We start from the raw sequence: 17,979 nt of genomic DNA on the forward strand, positions 1-17,979 counted from the left end.
GAAATTTAGTATTTCTCTCCCTTCACTTTAGGTAACAAAAACCCACTGCCATTAAACAAATAACAAAACCAAAGAAACCAAAACTCATTTTCCTTGTCTATTATGAATCATTCAGCAGATAGAAGTGCTCTGTGGGTTAAAACCACTTACCCCACTTGTCTGCAGCACCATTTTAGTCTCCCCTCACCCCCCAGTGAGAAGAGAAAGCTCTGGGTGTAATTCTAAGTGGTTGTTTGTGACCTTGCCCCATGGAAGCAGAAAGGGATTTCCCTCCACTCTTCACAGAAACAGCCTTCTGGGGTTCTTGGAGACAAAACTCATAAAAAATAGTAAAGACATTTTAAGGCCACCACCCACCACCCTGTGTTTCTAAACCTGCAGCTTGTTCCTACTGAGCTGCTAGCCATTTATCAAGTACAAATAAGGTGTTCCTACTGAGACTGAAAAAATTCAAGAAAAAAATTCATACCTCGAGTTGTAAAATTGAAAGATTCGTTGGGAAAAATATCAAACGATGCAGGAAGCATCCAAAGAAGATGGAAAGAGCACACAGTCACTGCGCCCAAAAGACTAGTCAACATTGCACCATTTCAAGAGGTGCCATATGGACAAGATCACACGCTATTTAAGGAAAAAGTCCAAGCTGCACTGAAAGCGTTCGCCAAACACGCGCCTTCTGGAATTGATGGAATACCAATCAAAATGTTTCAACAAGTTGATGCAACATTGGAAGCACTCTCTTATCTAGGCCAAGAAATTTGGAAGACAGTTACTTGGCCTATTGACTGGAAGAGATCCATATTTGTGCCCATTCCAAAGAAAGGTGACTCAATAGAGTGTTCAAATTATAGAACAATATCATTGATATCACACGCAAGTAAAATTTTGCTGAAGATCATCCAATAACAGTTGCAGCAGTGCATTAGCAGGAAACTGCCGGAGGTTCAGGCCAGATTCAGAAGAAGACATGGAACAAGGGATATCATTGCTGATGTCAGATGGATCTTGGCTGAAAGGAGAAGATATGAGAAAGATATTTACTTTTATATTATTTAGTATGCCAAGAAATTCTGTTGTGTGGATAACCTTGAGAGGAATGGTAATTTCACAACACTTCATTCTGCCCATGCAGAACTTGTACAAGGATCAAGAGATAGTAGTGCAAATAGAACAAGAGAATACCACATGTTTTAAAAAGCAGAAAGGTGTGCAAAAGGGTTGTATCCTTTCTCCATACCTAGTCATTCTCTATGCTGAGCAAGTAATCAGAGAAGCTGGCTTATAGGAAGAAGAATTTGGAGAATTTGGAAGAAGGCTTATTAACAACTTGTGATATGCAGATGACACAACCTTGCTGGCTCCAGGCAAGGAGGACTTGAAGCACTTGCTGACAGAGACAGATTTGGATTAATGAGGCCTTGGGGGTAGGGTGGGGGAGGTTGAGGAAAAGTGGGGAGCTAATAACAAGGAGTACAAGAAAAAAGAAAATGTCCTCAAATTAATTGTGATGATTGTTCAGCATTTCTTGAAATGATGGAACCATTGTACTGTATGGTATTTGGATGATGCTTCAATAAACTATATATTAAAAAAGAATTGCAGCCTTTAGCATGTATTATGAATATATGTCAAGAAGACCAAAATACTCTTAGTTGGACTAATAGGTAACAACATGACAAATGGAGAAAAGGTTGAAGTTGTTGAGGATTTTTGTCTCATTTGACTACAAAATCAAAGCTCATGGAAGCAGCAGTCAAGAGATCAAAAGACAAGTTGCATGAGGTTAATTTGCTGCACAAGACCTCTTCAGAGTAGTGAAAAACAAGGCCATTGCTTTGAGAACTAAGATGCACCTTGCCCAAGCCATGGTATTTTCAATGGCTTCATACTCATGTGAAAGTTGGAAATTGAATAAAGAAGAAACTATGCACTTGAATCTGTGCATTGTGGTGTGGCAGAAGACTACTTAAAGAACAACCCAATCTGCATTGAATGAAGTTCAGCCAGAGTGCTTCTTAGAGGCAAGGATGGCCAAACAATCTCACATACTCAGGAGAGGCCAGTCCCTGGAGAAGGACTTGGTGTTTGGTCAAGTAGAGAGACAGGGAAGAAGAGGAGGGCTGAAGGAGATGGAGTGACACCAGGGCTGATGCAATGGGTTCAAGCATAGGAACAGTTGTGAGGATGGTGGAGGCTGAGCGGTGTTTTATTGTGTGTGAGGTCCGTAGGTTGCTGTGGTTCTGATACCTGAGGACAATAACTGATGCTGGCGGAAGCAGGGAGCTTCTGATCTTGGGGTTCTGTTTATGGAAGCTTTGATTTTCTGTATCTGTCTCTCTGGACATTTATGTGTGTGTGTGTGGCGGGGAGGGGGGTAGCACCTTGCCCGGTGTTCTCTATGCTCTGATGAATCCCCAGAGAGTTGCTATTTTTCATGTGGTTCATCTCTCTTCTTGTTGGTAGGATAGGAGTGAGAATTTCAAGTTCTTTTTATGTAGGAGAAGAAATTAGAAAGCCTAGACTTCTAATATTTTAGAAATTAGAAAGTCTAGACTTCTATATTTAAAGTCTAGACTTCGAATATATTCCTGCTCAGAGCAAGTCCTCTCCAGAACAGAAAGTTCCTCCACTCACTGCCATGGAGTCCATCTGACCCATCGTGACCCTAGTGATGAGATCATAAGGTTAGTTAGGAGGGTCCAATGGCATCCAAGTGTCAAGCACAGTCAGGCAGTGGGTGAGTATGCATAGACAGGCTATAGCACAGTCCCCACACCGAACAAAGTGACTGGATACCAATACCAGAAGTCAGTGAGAGCCCTCAAGAAGAGGAAGATGCTAAATCCGATTATTGAGATGTTACCATAATTATGGTGGGTTGACTGGTTCCTGTATCTGAGTAACTATGAACCCAGCAGTCAGAGCTGTGTGGGTAGCATAAGTCCAATCTCAAAGGATGATGAAATAAAAGTTTATTGACTTTTTTTCAGTCTTTGGCAGAATTATTTCAGGAACCACATGAATGCAAGGGCTTCAGTTGTGAGAAGTTAGCAAATGCACAGGAACCAAGTAGAATTAAGGAGTATTACTTTTTATTTACTTTCTATCTGTTGACATCCAGCCTATCATCAATCTATTCCCTACTGGTGGCTTCTTGAAGCCATATTCCCCTTTACTCTGTGGCTGCACGGATGCTCACAATGTAAGTCTTGCTGTCCTCAAGTGGTACTGAGTTGGTTCTGTCTCCTGGCAACCTTATGTATGACATAATGAAACACTGCCTGTCTCTCTGCCACAACGTTACTATGCTCGAGCCCATTCTTAGAGCCACTTTGTAAATCCATCTCACCGAGGGTCTTCCTCTTTTTCATTTTCTACCAAACATGATGTCCTTCTCCAGGGACGGTACCCCCAGCAGCATGGACAAAGTACACAAGAGAATTTTCCTCTATCTGTGCTTGCAAGGGGAATTCTGCCTGTATTTATTCCAAGACAGATAGGTTCATTCTTGTAGTCTGTGGCATGTTTAATATCCTCAGACAACATCGTAATTCAGATGAATCAATTTCCCCTCCCTCTTCCTTAGTCACTGTCCAGCTTTCCCATGCTGATGAGGTCATTGAAACCAGCCATAGCTTGGGTCAGGCACACTATCACTTCCAAATGATATCTTTGCCTTTGAACACTTCCAAAAGGTCTCATGTTGAAGATTCGTCCAATGCCATGCAGCCTTTGATTTCTTGACATCATCCTTTGATTTCTTGACTGCTGCTTCTATGAGTGCAGATTATGGAGACAAGTAAAACGAAATCCTTGACCGCTTCATCTGTTTCTCTATTTAGGATGTCTAGTTGTAAGGAGTTTTATTTTCTTTATGTTGAGTTGGAATTTGTATCATAATCTTTTATTTTCATGAAATAATGTATCAAGTCCTCTTCACTTTCTGCAAACAATGTTGTGTCATCTGCATAATAAGTTATCCCCCAGTCCTCTTCTCCCTATATTTCAGATTCTTGGGTTATTTGTTCAGCACCACAAAGCAAGTAAATTGACACGTACTTCTCATTTTAAGCTATTCAATCTGCCTTTGCTCTGTTCAAAGGGTGTCTTCCTGGTCTATGTTCAGGCTCTTTGTGGGCACAATTAAGTGCTTTGGAATTCCCATGGTCTTCCATACTATCAAAAATGTGTTGTGATTCACATAGTAAAATGCCTTTTCATAGTTAATAAAACAGGTAAGTCACCTTTTAGATAATTCTCTGTTTGCAGTCATGATTCATCTGACGTTGGTAATGATTTCTATCCCTTATTTCATTTCCTCTTTTGAACCTGGTTTCAAATTTTGGCAATTCCTTCTTGATGTGTTATTTATACTATTTTTGAATTATCTTTAGCAATATTTTACTTACATGTGATAATATTGATAATGTCCAATTTCCCAATTCTGTTGGATCACCATTCTTTGGAATGGGCACAATTATGGATCTCTTCCAGTCAGTTGGCCAGGCACCTGCCTTCCAAATTTCTTGGCATAGAAGTGTGAACACTGTCAGAGTTGTAGGCGAGTGCTAAGACATTTCAACAGGTAGTCTGTCAATTCCTGGAGCCTTGCTTTTGCCAATGTTCTGAGTGCAGATTAGGCTTCTTCCTTCAGTATCATTTGTTCTTGATCATACATTGCTTGCTGAAGTCGTTGAACATCAATCAAATTTTGTTGGGTACAGTTACTTTGTGATTACCTTCCATCATCTGGGGCTTTTTACCTAATTTTTCAGTATTACAACTTGAGGTTTGGCCTTTCCTTCAGTTCTTTCAGCTTAAGAAATGCCAAATATTTTCTTCCTTGTTGGTATTCTAACTCCAGGTCTTTGAGTATGTCACTGTAAGTTATCTTTCCCTTTATTATAATTTACTTTGTCTTCTCAAGCTGCTCTTTGGAACCTTCTGTTTAGTTCTTCAGCATTTCTTCATTAGCCTTAGTTACTCTATGATCAAAGAGTGCTGCCTTCATAATGGATTGCAACTCAGTACAGTGAAAACAAAAATCTCCACAACTGAACCAAAAGACAGCATTATGATAAACAGAGAAAAGACTGAAGTTGTCAAGGAGTTCATTTTCCTTGGATCCATGTCCCCTACACATGGAAGAAGCAGCCAAGAAATGAAAAGACATATTGTGTTGGACAACTCGGCAGCACAAGACTTCTTTAAAGCATCAAAGACGTCAAGTTGAGAACTAAGGTGCACCTGACCCAAGCTATGGTGTTTTCAATCTCCTTGGATGCATGTGAAAGCTGGCCAACGAATAAAGAAGACAGAAGAGTTGATCTATTTCAATTATGGTGCTGGCAAAGAATATTGAAGCATCACGGGTTGCCAGGAGAACTAACACATCTGTCTTGGAACAAGCAGGTCCACAAGGCTCCTTTGAAGTGAGGATGGCAAACAATCTCAAGTACTTTGGACATGCTATCAAGACAGAGCAGCACCAGGAGAAGGACATCATGCTTGGGAGAGTGTCCGTGGAAGAGAGGAAGCCCCTTAATGAAAAGGACGGACATAATCACTGCAACAATGGTCTCAAACAGAGCAACAGCTATGCCGGACACAACAGTGTTTTAATCTGTTGAACACAGGATCACTATAAATTCGAATTGACTGGGTGATACCTAGCCACAACAATGAAGCAAGGACTTATTTCCAAGTTTGTTCTGATGTCCATTTAGTCTTCTTGTTGTTCGGTATTTTTAATGACCTTTTAGTTTCTTCAGGTCTGATGTGCTGGGTGGCAACCACTCCTCCTGGGGTCTGCAGTCACTCGTGTTCCGTCTGTTACACTTTTGTTTTCTTGAGGTGGCCTCTATGTTTAGATGGGATGCCCTCAAGGTCGGTGCTTGGCTCTTGTTTTTCATTCATTTATAAAGCTTCCATTTAAACTTACTTGTGAGCAGTGGATGGTCTGTCCTGCAGTTGGTTCCTGACCCTATTCTGATTGCTGAAATTGAGCTTCTTTGTTATCTTTTCCACAGATATCCTCGATTTGATTCTTGTGTATTATATTTTTTGCAATACTTATGTGTGGTGATGAGTTCCACCTTTGCAGTTTCCTTCATGTTGCTGAAAATGTGCGTTGGCACTGAATGAATGATTCAGCTTGCCGAATTTCACTTTTTAATCTCCAGCATTGTTTCTACCACCAGTGTCCTATTCTCTAACTACCAACCCATCTCCTGTGTTCTCAACTTTTACATCCCGATCACCATTAATTACTAATGCTTACTGATTACGTTTGATCAATTTCAGAGAGCATTAGTGGTTGCTGTTTAAATTTGAATAATATATTAATTAGTCTTCATAGTAGGCATATGGGTATTATCTTACCATCAACAAAGTATACTGCAAGACAGATCTTGAAATGTCATTTTTAGTGATGAATGTGACATCATTTCTCTTCAATTTTTTAAATCTCTGGAATACAAGCGCATATGAGTGTCCAATTTAAAATGGTCCAAACCACTCCATTTCATCTCACCAATGCCTAGGAAATGGATTTTTATGTGCTGTATTTCATCATCTCTTATTACTTTCCATTTTCTTTAGGTTCACTTGCTATATTCCACATTCAGATTATAGATTTTTGCTACCCCCTCTTATCACTTTGGGTTGTGCCTTATGGTTTTAATTAGAATAGAATGATGTGAAGGTTTTTTTCATCATTTTACACAAGTTTCTTATGATGCTGTCTTTTGCTTAATTAAAATGTTACATTATTCTCTAAATCAAGTCTTCTCTAGTGTCCTTCAATAAAGTTTTGTATTTGTTTTATTAAAATTTTACATATCTCTTGTTACATTTATGCAAAGGAACTTTTTGTGTTTTAAGAGTGGGATATTTAATATTATGGTTCCAACTACTGGTTACTAGTGTACAGTGGATAGAAATTGACTTCTGTTGTATTTTTTTACACGATGATTATATGATCAGTAAGACATGAAAGTTTTGCTTCTTTCCTCCTAATACTTAGAACCTTTTTGTTTTACCCTTCTCTCTTCTCATTGGAAAAACCATGGCCTCCAGTGAATTAGCAAGCAGTCTTTAATTCCTTGAATGAAAACCTTGAATGAGTCCTAAGGTTATCACACTAGATTTCCACTTTTCTTATTTTCACAATCTAGAAGCCTATTTTACACTTTTTCTCTCCTCAACTATCTAAGACCTGCTTCTCTACCTATTTGCACTTTCTGCTAACAACATTCCCCTCTAATTTGTCAGGGAAAGTGTAAGCAATCAGAAGGGAATTTATACACCTCTGCACATCAGATTTATCACCGCCCTGTATTTACATTAGTTTATTTTGCTTTCCTGCATGTTACCGTAGACTCAAACCGAACTCACTGCCACCAAATGGATTCTGGCTCATAGCATCCCCATAGGACTGGGTTGAACTGCTCCTGCGGCTCTCGAAGGCTGTACCTCTTTCAGGAAGCAGGAAGCTCCACTTTCCTCCCATGTGCTGGTGGCTTCAAACTGCCGACCCTGCAGTTAGAGGCCCAGTGCACAACCACTATGCCACTGTGCTATGAAAGATGATACATTTTTAGGATAGAGTGAACTTGATTATGATGCTCGATGTTATTTATATTTGAATTTGATTGCCCAATATTTTGCTTAGGAGTTTTTCATGTTTGTTCACAAGAGCGTTTGGTCTGTGATTTTCCCATCTCGTATTTCCTTTGCCATATGTTAGCATCAAGGTTATGCTAACTTCCACTAGCAAAAAACTATATTAAGATTGCTCCTCTTTTTTTCTATTTTCTGGAAAAAATGTTAAAGATGGAAAATATTTGTTTCCGGAACACATGGAAAAATATGCAGGTAAGGACATTTAATTCTTTCTTTGCCTAAAGAGTAACAAATAGTCATTAGTCACTAGGAAGGGGAAAGATGAGGATTTATATTCCAGTAAGCAGCTACTTTCTCGCAAACTCCTAGGGGAAGTCCTTCTCTGTCCTGTAGAGACCCTAGGAGTATACACTGACTTGATGGCCTTGAATTTGTTTGTTGTTGAGTGACTAGGAAAATGTAAATAAAAAATTCAGTGGTGGATGGTGGTTATAAAAGGGAGCTGATGTCAAGGTGTTCAAGAAGGAAAAGTATTGCTTGAAATTGATTGTGGTGGCAATTGCCCAATATTGCTTGATGTAATTGAGCTATGGAATAATGATATCTGTATTAATTCCCAATAAAATGGTTTTGGAAAAAAACTGCAATGGGATATCACTTCATGGACACACGTGCACACACACACACACACACACACACACACATCATCCAGACAATAAAACATATTTGGGAGGGCCTTTGAAATTGGAGCACCCATCTGTTGTTGGTGGACGTATCTAATAGTATAGCTTCAGTGGGAAAGAGCTTGATAGTTCTAAAGAAAAAGGTTAGGCAGAGAATTATCATATTTCCCAGCAATTCCTCACCTAGATATATACACACAACAATTGAAAGTAGTAACTTAAATAGACATAGGTATACTAACCTTCACTGCAGCGTCATTCCCAATGGCCCAGATGTGGAGAATACACGAGTGTCCATTAACAGAAGAACATATAAACAAAATGTGTCTATATGCATATACACAAGGGAGTATTCAGACATAAAGTAAATGAGGCTGTGATATGTACCACCACATAGATAAACCATGAAAACATTATTATCAGGCAAATACATTAGAAATAAGAGAATAAATATCTAGAATAGGCAATTGTATCAAAACAAATTGCCAGTGGTTACCAGAAGTTGAAGACGGGGAAATGAAAAAAAAAAACAATAAATGTTAAATTTTGATTTTCTTTAATCTGATTTGTTTGCATAAATTAGTTTTGGTTTTGCATATTTTTCTAAAGGTTATCCCATAGTGAGTCAGCTTGAACATGTTTTCATGAAGTTATTGAAAATCTCCTGCTTCTCACTTGAGAAACTGCAGCATTTGTAGTTGTAACTGCATTTTTATTGCTAATTATTTTAATGCCTTCTTTGGTTTTTCTTATCAATCATGCTACAGGTTGTTCATTTTATATGTCTCTCTTCAAAAAAACAAAACAAACAAACCCAACCAAACTACCAACAAAAACAGAAATCAACCTTTACCTTTATAAATTTTCTTCCATATGTTTGTCTCATTGCTATTTTCTGTGTTTTAAAGTGTGTATTTAGCAATATATTCGGTTTTTCTCCTTTTCCCCCCTCCCTAGCATATCCATTCATGTGCTGCTTTGCCAAATCCAACAAGTTTTGAAGAGTGTTATTTTATGAACTCTGATGGCATATGGGTTACTTATTGAGCTGCTAATGGCAAGGTTTGTCGTTCAAAACCACCAGGTGTCCTGTGGGAGAAAGATGAGGCTTTCCACCTGTGTAAAGAGTTACTGTCAGGAAAATCCACAGGGTTAGTTCTACTCTGTCCTGCAGGATCACTATGAGTCAGAATTGAATCAGTGGCAGTGTTTTTTGAAAAAAATTTTTATATATGCTTCTGTTTTATAATTTACATGATGGTTTCTAATTTGATATAACTTGTTTTATAATTTACATTATAATATCTTCTTTGCATCTGAATGCATGATGTTACTTTTCACTTATTCAATCTCTGTTTTATTGTTATTTTACAGTGATCTTCACAAATCGAATACACCTTTCATTACTTGTATTGTTAGTTAGCTTAGTGTTTTTCACTATCATGTAAATGGCATGGGGGGCATGTCTTACCTCTGCTGGCTGCACAAACCAGGAGACTTGGACTCCACACCAGCCCAAGTTTGATTTGCTCAAGACAGAGGTCAGGCATGCCTCCACCCTCCATCTATCTTTATCTCATAGGCTCCCTAAACATATATAGCCTACTGCCCCTTTTCACACACAAAAAATTACTCAACGGCACCCCTCCCCAGCATTTATGTTTTCTTCAACTGTACCTCACAGCCTGGGATAAAGTGGAGGATCTGAGTTTACAGCTCCACCACATTGTTCCGGCCCCTCCACCTTAGGGGGTACATCACAATCATCCACCTTAGGAAACACTGCTTTACCCTGTCCTTACACCGAGCATCCTTCGCACAGCACTCAACTTCGGGGCTGTCTGTGATAGTCTTTTGCAATGGCTACTCAAAACTCACAGGCAATAATCAATTAAGGGGCTTTATTGGGGAAGTTAACAGGCCACCATAAAACCAGGATCAGAAAACATGAAGAATACAGTCTTTTGTCCACAGTAGTGATTCTCCTCAGCCAGCAGCCACATTTTTCTCTGGTCCCTAGTCTCTCAGCCATGTGGTTCCTTGACCCCCTGTCTTGTTCTGTGGGCCGGAAAGCCAGCCTCTCTGCGTCGAGCTCTCAGTGTTGCTCTACAGCTCTGTCCCCTGATCTTAGCACAGTGGATCCCGCGATGGCCTCTGTGTGAGATGTCGTTCTCACTTGAGAGCCACTGGTGGCTCTTCTTCCTTGATGGTCGCTGGATTCGCTCTCTCTGCTGCTGTCATGACACACTTTGATGGATGCCCGGTGGAATGGCAAGACTGACTAATCCCTTCTGTAATTGTCTCACCCACCCTGTTTACAGGGCCCCAACCAATCATTTGATGGGAGTTAGAAAAACTTGGAAAGACGACCCATAAATGTGTTCACTTCACCATCTATATGTCATGCAATTTACCAGTTGGTTATTCACAGTGAATAGTACTCCTGAGTTTTGTATGCTTTTCTATATCTAGCAAGTCTGCAATTCTCTTTATTACCTATAGCTTGTAATTTCAATATTTATGTCATCTGAAAATGGGGCAGATTTTTCTCATCCTTTCCAATTCATAGACCTTTTATCATCATCATTATTATTATTGATTGCTATTATTGTTAATACTATATTGGGATGTCTTCAAGGACATTGAAAAATGAAGCAGCGATAGTGGGCCTTCTACCTTTTCTCTGGCTGTAGTAGGCATCCTTGCAAAATTTCATCTTAAATAGCATAACCAGTTGTGTTAGTCTGGGTTGACTAGAGAAATAAATCCAGGAAACTCATATATACGTGAGAGAACTTTATATCAAAGAATAATTTCATATAAAGAAAACATCCCAGCTTAGTCCAGATCAAGTCCTTGAGTTTGATATTAGCCCATATGTCTGATACCAATCTATAAATTCTTCTTCAGACTCACACAACACATGCAATGATGCTGAGTGCAGGAAGATCACAGGGCAGTGGGCTCCAGTGGTGGTGGAAGCAACAACTCATCTCAGTGCTGGCATGGGTCTCCCTGTGGCTTCTCCAGCTCCAGAGCTCTAGCTCCATCAGGGTAGCTCTCTGTGTCTTGTCAATGGGAATGTCTTGCAGAGAGTGTATCTGGCCTCCAGTGAGCTATTTATCTCCTTCCTGCCTCCAAGTGAGGTCATCAAGCTGCGACCTGATTGACAGGCTAGACTCTATCCTTTCTCAAGTTGACCGGAGATTATGTAACTGCCACACCATGGCTTAATATTGATCCCACTTTCTTCAAAAACAATTTTTTTGGGCGAGGAGCTGGGTAATTCAGTGGCTATTGAACACAAACAACTTTTCCCTGGCTGCCTTGCCACTGGAGTTCTGGATATAATTTTGGTTTTGACAACTTGATGTGTCTGCATGTGTTTGTGAAAAAGATACAGGTTTCCCTGAAGCGCTCCCCTCCACCCCCCGCCTTCACGGCCCCTCTCCCCCGCTTACACACACACACAAAACCAACCCAGCGAGCCCCAAACCACATCCTGGTGCCAGCATAGATAAGGAATCTGATCTGCAGCCTAAGTCCACCAAGGGTACATTGGTCATGACAACATTTATTAAAGCCATCTGTCCCTCACTCTCCTTACCCACGCTGCATCTTCCTAAGCAAAGACATGCAGGTACCAGTCTACAGCAACCAGCGTCAGAGCTTTCTCTCAGAAAAACAAGAGTAAAGAGAAGGCAAGTTAGTGTTGCTTTCTTGACAATCCCTATATTTTGTACAGAATCTATTTTCATTCATGGAAAATAGAAAATACAAATTAGGGAAAAATAAGTGTGTGTGTGCAGGGGCGGTGGGGAGGTGATAAAGTCACTCATAACTTTTCCTCCCAGAGACAGTCCATTCTTTGGCTTCTTAGTTTCTTTCTATGGAGGCACTTCTTAAGTTTTCGCTCAATTTTTCTCAGCTCTTTGCAATACTGATTTTAGGATTTTCCTTGTGAATAGCAAAGATCCATCTCCAACCCAAGATGCATCATGACTGCCTGCGGGAAGAAAAGCTGCGAGTGTTCCACTCGTTAGGGGAAGATCTTAGTATTTTGACTTATTGTGATCTCTTTCAGATCTTAGCTGTCCGACTCATTCATTCTGAAGCTCAAATATTACCTGACCCCAGCAAAGAGACCTGGTGATAACTGGACATGGCTTCTCCATCAGCATCTTTCCAGGTTGGACTTCGATATGAGGAAAGACAATCCCTGCATGGTAAATGAGCAAAGAAGATGTCCACAGAGAGACCAATTATCTCACAGATTGAGAATCGAATTTATATGGCCCCTTCCCTGACAAATCAACAATGGAATCATTTGCAAGCACAGAAAAGAAAATCAGTAGGATAGGTCACATTTTTCCATCGGTGCAAAAGGGGAAACTATTTTATTTCTTTTGTATTTTGTACCCGGTTGCATGATTGGAACACTGGGAATTTTGTTTTCTTAGACTGACAATCTGCCCACAAGAGCTAGATGAACTTTAGTAGTGATTTGGTCAAGTCTCAATGCAAACCACTTGATTGACTCCTGGTTGGAGACATGTCAGCACATCCAGATGAGCACTGAGAAAGATCAGGGCAAACATTTGGGCTCCCCTGCAAATGGTTCCTGAGATGGGTTTCATATTCCAGGTGTTCTGTAATCGGTTCACCATTTATGTTGGTAGTAAGGGCACGGCGTTGATAGTAACTGGAATTGAGAATATGTTTTACTGGCACTTATAGGCTTGCTTTTCTTCGACAGCCACCTTCAAGGGATATGCATCGGCTGTCCACAGAACATGGACTTGATGGTGCTCTGTTTTCTCAGTCCCCAAAACTACGCTTTCACCTTTTGTCTTTTTCTTAAATTGGGCGATTTACTCTTGAAATACTGAAAACAAGTGGCTATTCCCTCCTTTGTCCATAATAAAAAGGAATGCCTGATCATTTTTAGTTTATGTTAAGTGAAATGTTAGCTAAGCTAAGCTTCTGCTACAACGTATTTTAGTGAGAAGACCAGTTAATCTGTAATTTCTATCATATGATTGATAAAGTTTATTGATGACTTCTTGGGAAGTTATTCTGTCTAGCTTTTTAATGCCTAAAACCTCTATTCCAAATCGTTTTCAACCACTCCCATTCTACTACTGAGATGAAGCTCACTGACATTGAGATTTTCAAAATATTATTCATAATCCTACTTTATTTAATGGAAACTAGAAATGCCTAGATGAAAATAAGGGGGTGACTGGGTGGGTTGTACGAAGTGTTAACTGAAAAGAATTAGTCAACATTGGCCAAATCAAATATGGGAAGCCAAAAAAATTTAAACAAAATAGCAGAAGTGTAAGCCAAACACACTTCAGAAAACACGTGCCTGTCAGTAGCCAGAGGAGAGAAATCTGCTTTCATTGGAAACCTGGTAAATTAACCGACACGGCACACAGCCCCCGGGCAGTAAAGTAAAATAATAGACACTTATTTCTCACTTGTAAAACAGTATTTAGCGGAGTGGGGGACATTCCAGTTATAATGCAGAACCCCAAGCCCTCTGTTTTCTGGGTGCTGGCCTCTGTTACACCCATAGAGTGGTTTCTGTTCAGCCGGTGACTAGGGAAGGAAAGAGCCAGTGACTAGGGAAGGAAAGAGAGACTTGCATATGGGAGTTTTGTCATCAGCCAACATTTTATCACATGGTCGCACATGCCTTCAAGTTGAGCTCGGCAATATATTCCACCTGCAGGTCCAGGAGGCAAAGGCAATGAGTTTGGGGACAAATGGCAGCCGTTACCACAGAAGAGCTCGTTTTGAGATGACTGTGGAAATGACAGGGCCTCAGTAGGCTCACAAATCAAGTTTTTGCCTCGTTAGTCCCAGCCTCCATTTCTCTTTTCGCCTTCATGTCTGAGTCCCTCCATCAACTCATAACTCTAGCCTAGAACATATTTCATCCACCCCAGAAAGCTGTGCATCCATCAGAGAAGTGAGTTTTTTTCCCTTTACTACATTTCTGATATAGAGGATGTCAGAGAGTCTTCATTGTCATCCTTTGATACCAGAAAGAGAAATAAAAATCCGATCTTATTTCTATTTTCAGCACACATATGCATTCTCTTTAGCAAGTTAAGACCAATATGTGTTAAGCCAACAAGATATCCCATAATAATAGACAAGCAAGATTGGGGTGGGGGTGGGGGGTGCCAGACTAGGCAATGCTTTGTTCTGCTATAAATAAGGTCACCAGGAGTGGAAGCCAACTGGACAGCCACTAACAACAGCAACAACGACGGTGAAGGCCTAGACGGTGTGGTGTGGGCCATTCCGACCGTTGTCTATGACAGGTTAGCTTCCTGATAGGTTAGCTGTGGGTGTGGCTCGTAGGTCTTGCAGGATCTCTCTCTGTGTACACGTCTTTGAAGCTTGTCCTACCTCTGACAAACTTACTTCTTCCCACTAAGTAGAATGGGTTGAAAATCTTGACTGGCTGACCGTGGTAGTTCTTATAAAAAACCCCTGGTTAGTGTGTGCTTGCTTTTCTTCTAGAGCCAATGTCAAGGGAGATGTGTCTTTCTCCTAAGGGGGGGTCCTGGGGGGTTCCACCAGCTCACTTTCTGTTGACAGGTGAGCCCTTAACCAATGGGCCACCAGAGCTCCTTTGGCTGTGTGTGTGTGTGTGTGTGTGTGTGTAAGAAAGAGCTTTATATACAAGAGCAATTGAATATTGAGGAAACATTCCAGCCCAGTCCAGATCAAGTCCATAAGTCTAATATTAGCCCATATATCTGATACCAATCTATAAAGGCCTCTTCAGACTCACGAAACTCATGCAATGACACCGAATGCAGGAAGATCACAGGCCAGTGGATGGGAAGTCTTGTGCATCCGGTGGCTTTTCATCTTATTGCCATTGAGCTAATTCCGACTCATCAGGCCCCTATAGGATAGGGCAGAACTGCCCCTGTGAGTTTTCCTGAGACTGTCATTCTTTCTGGGAATACAAAGTTTCATCTTTCTCCCACGGAGTGGCTGGTGGTTTTGAACTTCTGATCTTATAGGTAGCAAACCAATGCGCCCCAACCAGGCATCCTAATGGCTTTGCATAGGGCAATCTAGATGCCTGCTGTTGGAAACTCCAGGGAGTTCAAGACAGAAAAGGCTTCTTCTTCTTCTTCATGATTTATGAGATTCCCAACTGTCACCCTTGCTTTCGATAATTGAAATGGGACATTTGTTTGAACTGCATCAACAGGGTTATACACTATCCGGAGCACCTCAAGTAGTCATCACATGCCAGTGCCGTAATCACTTGGACGCCACTGGCAGGAAATATCAGAAACCTCCCCAGACAGTCTGTACTCTTGAGCTTTCCAGAGAAGTCCTGGCACACGGGAGAAATCTTCGTTGTCTGAATTGATACCTGGGTTTGGGAGTCTTGAGATCCTAATGCCCCATATGCCACCAAGGTGGAAAATGGCCGGGCAAATGCCCAGCCTTCAGCAAGAGCAGATCGATGCCTGTCAGATGTCCTGTGTCAGACTGTGATCGTCCTGCCTCCCCATTGATCAGATTAGCCAGGAACTCCTTGGTATTGAGTTGCAAGCGTCTGGATTTTTGCTTCCCCTGGCAGTAGCTCTAGGATAGGACAGAAAACAGCTTATAAATTCTTTAACCGTTCTTGGAGCCAAGGGTAGCTCACAGCCTGAGTTTTCAAGCAATGCTTTTTAAAAGGTTCCAGGGGACACGAAGGTAAATAGCTTGAAAAATAAAGGGGGGGGGTTGTTATGTTTTTCTTCCTCTGAGAATTACACTGATTGAATTAATCCCTTGCTAATTCGCCTAGTGATTATCAGACACAGTAGAGAGTATTGTGTAAGGACGTCTGGATCAGACATTCTGGGCAGGTCCCACATGGTCGGTGATGTTTACCATGCAGTTCCAGCGCATGTTTCTTTTTTTGCAAAAACATTTTGAGGCCGAAGCTCGCATGGTCCATTAGTCATTTGCACTAATTACTTCCATGCATTTCTGATTCTCTTCGCTCATCTTTGCTTCAGATGGAAAGAGATCAGTAGTTGCACCTTAGATGGCTGCTCACCGGTTTTTAAAGCCCCAGCCACTGCTAACCAAGTAGGATGGAAACCACTGTCTTTGTGGACTAGGATTTGCCAATCAACCTTAATGTCCGCCACCATGATGGTCCTGAGCCCCCAGGCCCAACAACTCTTTCCCAAGGTGTTTAGTTATGGGTGAGACGTATTCACAGCTTCGTCCCCGTTAGTTATACTATATACATGTACTATCCCATGTAAGTACATAATATAGACATTATATCTGTTAAACTTATAGATGAGGCCATCCCATTCACTTTCCTAGGCATAGTCATCTTGCCTGTCTGCCTATGTATCCCCTCACGGAATAATGTTTGTGACTATGGATCATGCAGCATTGTATACACAATAGTATTGATGTTTGTTGTCTGTAATTCTGGTGTACCTTGCGGTGTCTCCTGGCTACCACTGCTAATCTCTCAGAAATGGATCACAAGAGAAGGTCCTGAAAAGAGCGGGAAAAGAAAATAAGGAACAAAAGTCAAAATCCTAAAAAAGGCCAGGTGCACTATCCCGAAAGAGACTGGTGGAACCCTTGAGACTATGACTCTCAGTCGCTCTGTGTGCCATGATTCTTCTACGTGCAAAGACTAATCTTTAAGAACCTCTTGGTTCTATGCAGGAGGCAGACATGGTAGGAGGGGGAAATAAACCCTAGTACAAGATTGTGGAGGTAAGTGGAAAATGCAACTATAACACAAACGAAATTTCACAAGGGCTATTGCAGTTTGAGAGACTCGGTGAGATTGAGAGTGGGTGTTGGAGGATTGGTGTTTCCTGCAGGTCGCCGAGACTTCACCAGCAGAGAGAATAACTGAAATAGAGAGAGAGGTCCATGACTCTATATTATGTTTGGAACTGGGCTGGTTAAAATTGGGGTTTTCCTAGTCTTCCTTTACTCTGCTTATCCATAACTTCCTGTCTGTTATCTACCCATCCACTCATCTATTCATTGCATCACTGCTCCTAACCGCAGCAGATATTGCTTCAGCATCAACTACATGCTTAAGATTGCTTCAGCCCCTGGGAACGTAGCAGCGAGTGAGGAAAACTGACAATGTTCCTGCTATTATTTTACTGTTCAATTCAGCCTCAGCAAATCATTTCAGAGGCTGGGTTATTAGAGAAGAATGTGAGGTCAGGGTGGGAAGAGGACTCAAGGACAACCTGTAATGTTCACAGGACACAGTCTTGCTTGCCGAAAGTGAGGAGGAGTTGAAACATTTACTGATGAAGATCAAAGATGACAGCTTTCAGTGTGGATTACACCTCAATATCAAACAAAAAATCCTCACAATTGTACTAAGCAACATCATGGTAAATGGAGAGAACATTGAAGTTGTCAGTCATTTCATTTACTTGGGTCTGCTCTCCGCATAGAAGCAGCAGTCACGAAATCAAATGCCAGGTTGCATTGGGCAAATCTGCTGCAAAAGACTACTTTGGAAGGTTAAAGGCTAAGATGTCTAAGGTGCTGTAGCATTTTCTATCACTTCATATGCACGTGAAAGCTGACCAATGAATAAGGATGGTCAAAGAAGAGCGTATGCAGTTAGGGTACCGGTAAAGAT

Source organism: Tenrec ecaudatus, chromosome 14 (genome assembly GCF_050624435.1).
Source record: "Tenrec ecaudatus isolate mTenEca1 chromosome 14, mTenEca1.hap1, whole genome shotgun sequence".
NCBI lineage: Eukaryota > Metazoa > Chordata > Mammalia > Afrosoricida > Tenrecidae > Tenrec > Tenrec ecaudatus.